Genomic DNA, 5,172 nt, shown 5'->3' with positions numbered 1-5,172 from the left:
TCCACTGAAGATTTAAGGTGGATCCGAGCGGCTGCAGCTAAAGGCGGGGACTCGCGCTTGAACTGGTTTTGGAGGAAAAAAAACCCCAAACCCGGCGCCCGCCGCGTTTTTTACAAATCCCCGGCGGTAACAGCCCCCGCGGCCCCGCCCGCCGCGCGCTTCCTCCGCCCACCGCCCGCTTCCTCCCCATTGGCCGAAGAGTGTAGTTTGAATTTTTTTTTTTTTTGGATGCTTGTTTTTTTCAGAGAAGTTCGGTACCCCAGATCGTGTGACAAGACCCGCTTCGGCGGACCGAAGTGGGGTATTTAGTGGTTTTGTGGAGGTGGGAGGGAAGAGGGTGGGCGGAGCTTCTGTTCCAAAATTTTACCCCCAAGTGCGTTTCCCAGTGTGCAGGCGGGTGGGGAGTGAGGGGCCATGGTCAATAACCCGGGGACGCTTTGGCGAAGCCAGAGATGTAGTATAAACGTTAATGGATGTCCAGGCTGCGCCGTTGGCCGGCCGCTGGGCAGAGGTACTAGGGAGGCGCCGGGAGGAGCTCAGGCGAGGATGCACCTTCCCCTGCCTTGGAAAGGTAGAGCTGGGGAAGGCGGGAGGGTGAAGGGGGCCCCGAAAAGAGCACCTCACTACCAAGGGGGGGGGGTGAGAAGAAAGAAAGAAACAGAAGAAATGCAAATACGGGGGGTGGGGTGGGGAATACAGGAGCCACCCCGTCAAAATTCATCATAACTCAGGCAGTCGGTGTCTTTTTACTGAATTTTTTAAAACAAGTTTTCTGTCTCTGAATTCCAGAGTGCTTTTGTGTTAAGAAAAGGTTAAAACAAAATCGAGAGAGGGAATGACTTTGAAAGCGTCTTTGGCTTCTGGATCTGAAAATTAATTCCTTTGATAAAGTACTTTTAAGATTTAGGAAAAAATGTTATTTATAGTACAGGTATAATACATGTGATGTCCTTCACTAATTGTCCTTCACAATTAGGCATTACTTTATGGGGAATTTTTTAAAGTTTATCATGTTTTAAATTATTTTCCAAATTCATTTATCCCCAGATTAGCGAAGTTAGCATATCTACAGTTTGTGGGTGGGTGTGTGTGTGTTGGGGTGGGGGGGGTCCTGTTTCTCTTGTTGCAGTGTATGTAGCGGAGGATTTGAACCAGATGTCCAGTCTCAGCCTTTCGTCTAACAGTTCATATCCAAACTTTTCAGTTTCCCATCCACTTTTCAGTTCCTAACTCCCCCAATATTTCCTAGCCCAACCAACTAACGCTTTAAGTTTAGCACAACCCAACTAAGCGTCTCAGACCGCCACAAGCCGACCTGCTTGTGCCCTTAGTAAGGAATTTGTTGCGTTAAGATTGTCCCCAAATAGACTGGCTAGCTTCAGGACACAGTGAGCTCATCATGCCTGAAAGTGCTAGTCAAGGACTAGTCTGGGTGATCCCTTGATAAGGATATAGTAGAAAAGACTGAACAATCAAATGGATATTAGGACTTTTGATTTTTAAAGTCTGTTCCAGACCCTTGAGATACTGTATTTCCAACCTTGGAGTTTCTGGATTTCTACTAAATTAAACAATTTCCCTTGCTCATGACTGTTTTCTGGAGTTGTACTGTCCAATAGCCAAAACCATATGTGTCTGTTGAGCACTTGAATGTGGCTAGTCCAAACTGAGATGTGCTGTGTGAAATTTACACCAGGTTCTCAAGGATTAGTCTAAAAACATGTTAAAAATCTTCATTAATAACTTTATATTGATTAGATGTTGAAATGATCATACTTTTGAAATATTAGTTTAAAATATTAAATTTAATTCCATCTGTTTCTTTTTATTTTTTTTGAGTGGTTACTAGACTGTAATTTACATATGTGACTTACATTCTATTTCTGTTGGACATTGTTATTCAAGACCGACACCCATGGTGACTTGAGGCTCCATCTTTGAGATTGGTGGCTAATAGTACTGAGTAGGTGGTAACTTCCAGCTGCCATCCTAGCTTCCTAAGTTAAATCAAGGCCATATCTTAGCCACTAGAACCTTTAAAAGTAATTCTGCCAACACCTAATACCTGTCTAATTAAGTTAGGCTTGATCACCACTTTACACATTTTGTAAACAGAGAGACTAGGAAGTCTAATATGTTAGGAATGACTCTGGGAAAAAATTCGACCCCAAATGAAACTTTCACAGGTAACTCTCACTACCGCTCTTCAGCAGACAGGAAGGCGGTGGAGAGATGGAGCAGTGTTCTCATTCTGAGATTGTATCTCTAACAGAGGACATGAACAAAGCAAAAGGTGTGTCATGTTCTTGGATGGGAGTGCTCAACAGGATAAAGATGGCAAGTAAATCTATACCTTTAACATTAAACTTACACCTTTACACTAAATTCCGATAAATTCTAATTATCCTATTTTATTCCACTGTCCTATCAGTTTAAGCACTCAGGACCAAATTATTTTAATTACTGTGAATTTAGAATATGTTTTAATTACTGGTAACACTAACCCTGCACGCCCCAACTGGTCCCTTTTTCAGAATTTTTCTGGCTTCTTTTGCTTGCCTTTCTTCCTTGTATGAATTTAAAATGAATTTGTCTAGATGCAAATATAATTCCTTTGGCATTAAAAATAAAGTGAAACCTTTATCTCACATCTTTTTTTGCACGTTCTTGATAAATGTTTATTTACTGTAGAATTCTAGGATTGGGGTCTTCTGGGGGAATGTGGATGAAAACAAGTTTTTTGTTCAGGGGAGTTTTGTCTCTAGCAGGATTGTGTAAGAATTAAGATAGTTTCAAAAACTTGGGCCTTAGGCAAACATGTGCTCTCCTGCTAGTTCTCATCTGCAGGCCCTGGCAACAGAAAGCTCCTAGAAGCCAGGACGAGTGAGAATACAGAGTGAATAAAGCCAGCCTTTTGACAACCCAGCCCCTCAGTCCATTTGGGCCCCTAAAATGCTTCCCATTTCTGAGTTGCCTCCTGGGATTGAAATGTTTTAGGGTTACAACACAAGATGCTTTTCCACTGTTGTTCTTGACCAAACTACTTTTCCCAAAGTGACATGAGCTCTCACAGTTTATGTTCCATGGTTCCTATTGCAGTACTAACACAGAAAAAAGAAAGAAAAAAAAACAACAAGGTGAAGCAGAAACTGCTGGTTTCAACCTCATGCTTAGTGAACAATGAGAATGGGTTCAGGGCTCCTCTCCCCCTTTCCTGCAGAACAACACTTACCTTCCTTCCTGGGTGTCTGAGGCACTGCTCCATCTCGGTTTTCCTCCCACCACACTAATGCCTCTTCTAGATTCGCAGGTTCTTTGTCTTTCAACCTTGCCCTTGGTTCAAGCAAATCCCTCAAGGTCCAAACTCTTTGCTGAATGCCACCATACCTTCTCTTTGGTTTCAGCTGTCACCAAAAGTTGAATGACTCTAACTCTACATCTGGGAACCATGATCTCTCTTTTGATGTCTAGATCTAAGTTCCTATCTCACATTTATACCAGGATAAATTCCTGAAGGATTTAAGAGTGAAGCGTAAAAAAGAAAAAAATAGGAAGCCATAGACATACCAGAAGAAACCTCAGAGGATTTAAAAAGTATAATCTCAGAGTGAGGAAGATCTTTCTAAGTATGACACAAAACACAGGACCCATAAAGTAGAATATAAGTTTAACGACATAAAAATAAAACTGTGTTGCATACCCAGTCTGCCATAGAGTGAGAAGACAGGGGGCGGGGGGACGGCTATGTGAGTGTACTTAGTGCTGCTGAACTCTCTAGTTAAGAGATTTCGAACGGTAAATTTTACATTATGTGTAACTACAATACTAAATAAATAAATACATAGCCGCTGGAAAAATCTTAAAGTTCATCCACATTCTAGCTACAAGAATCTCGCACAGGACTCTGGGTCCCATCCTCCAGGAGACAGACACGGGTACAGTGGTTTGGCTTTGGGCTCTGGATTCAGACGGCTTGGGTTTCAGTCCAGGTGACCTAACTTAATGCTTGTGGGACTTGCTGCATTGCAAGGTGCTTCACCTTTTAAAGTTTCTCTTTCTTTGGCTGTGTAATGATGTTTACCGTTCTCTCATGGGGTTATTAAAACTATTTGGTGAGATGATGTATGTGCAGTACTTAGCATAGGACCTGGTGTACAGGGGTGGGCACAACTTACAGTTGTGAGTACACCAAACAGTGTTTTCTTTGATTATTTATTGATGATCATATTATTTATTTGTGTTACAATTGTAAATCTACTTTTGTCCACCTCTGTATAATGAATAACCATTATATAGTTACAAACAGTATAATTAACAGAGACATCCAGTTTGTATTTTGGATTCTCAAGTAACCACAGCCAACATAATATTAACTTTGTAAATATGTTTTTTCATTTTTGAAAAAAATTTTATATTTATTGATTTGAGAAAGAGAAAGAAAAAACATTAATTTATTGTTCCACTTATTTATGCTTTCATTGGTTGATTCTCATACCCTGACCAGAGATCGAACCAGCAACCTTGGCATATTGGGACGATGCCCTAACCAACTGAACTACCTGGCCAGGACAGTTTCCTCATTTTTAAATGCCGCTTTTAATTATCCTCAAGGAGAACAAATGATTTTTATTGGGCATTTAATGAACAGAATTAATGTATTGCCAAAAAATGGTCAGAATGGTAAATTTTATGACATTTCACTATAATTTTCAAAAATGCTTAAAAAATAAGGCATTTGGTTGAGTTTAGGGTCATCTCTAATTATCTCAGAAAGGACCTGGTATAGATGCGTTTGTGTTACTAAACCAGTAATGCTCACACCCATGTAGACAGTGGGAAATTGTGGAAAATGTTTGCAACTCATTTATCAAAAGCTAATTTCTCTGATAAATAGAGTCTACAAATTAAAGAAAAAAAGCAAACAAACCAATAGAAAAGTAAGCAAGGGCTATGAACACAGTTTTCAGAAAAGGACATTCAGAAGGCTTCTCACATGTGAAATTATGTTTGGTTGTAGTTGGATATTGCTGGGATATAAATTATACACAGAATACATAAATTTAAGGAAATAGAGTTACAGTCAGCGCCACTCATGCAAAGGTTGTCCTTTCCTGATAGTTTAACCTTTGCTTCCCTCCCTTCTATCCAAGGCTGAGTGATTTTTTCCCCCAG

At 40.5% G+C, this 5,172-nt stretch overlaps 1 long non-coding RNA gene across 1 annotated transcript; it reads left to right on the top strand.

Annotated features, from left to right (window-relative positions):
- The first annotated feature begins 243 nt into the window (after window positions 1-243).
- Window positions 244-2,294, top strand: LOC118978382 (uncharacterized). The gene is made up of 2 exons (XR_005064699.1): window positions 244-571; window positions 2,211-2,294. It is a non-coding gene; the product is annotated as an uncharacterized LOC118978382 (long non-coding RNA).
- The last annotated feature ends 2,878 nt before the right edge of the window (window positions 2,295-5,172 follow it).

The sequence above is a fragment of the Sturnira hondurensis genome, unplaced genomic scaffold (assembly GCF_014824575.4).
Source record: "Sturnira hondurensis isolate 20B ecotype Veracruz unplaced genomic scaffold, ASM1482457v3 Scaffold0021795, whole genome shotgun sequence".
In the NCBI taxonomy this organism is placed as follows: Eukaryota; Metazoa; Chordata; class Mammalia; order Chiroptera; family Phyllostomidae; genus Sturnira; species Sturnira hondurensis.
The sequence above is the reverse complement of the archived record's forward strand: the minus strand, read 5'-3'. Positions and strand labels throughout refer to the sequence as shown.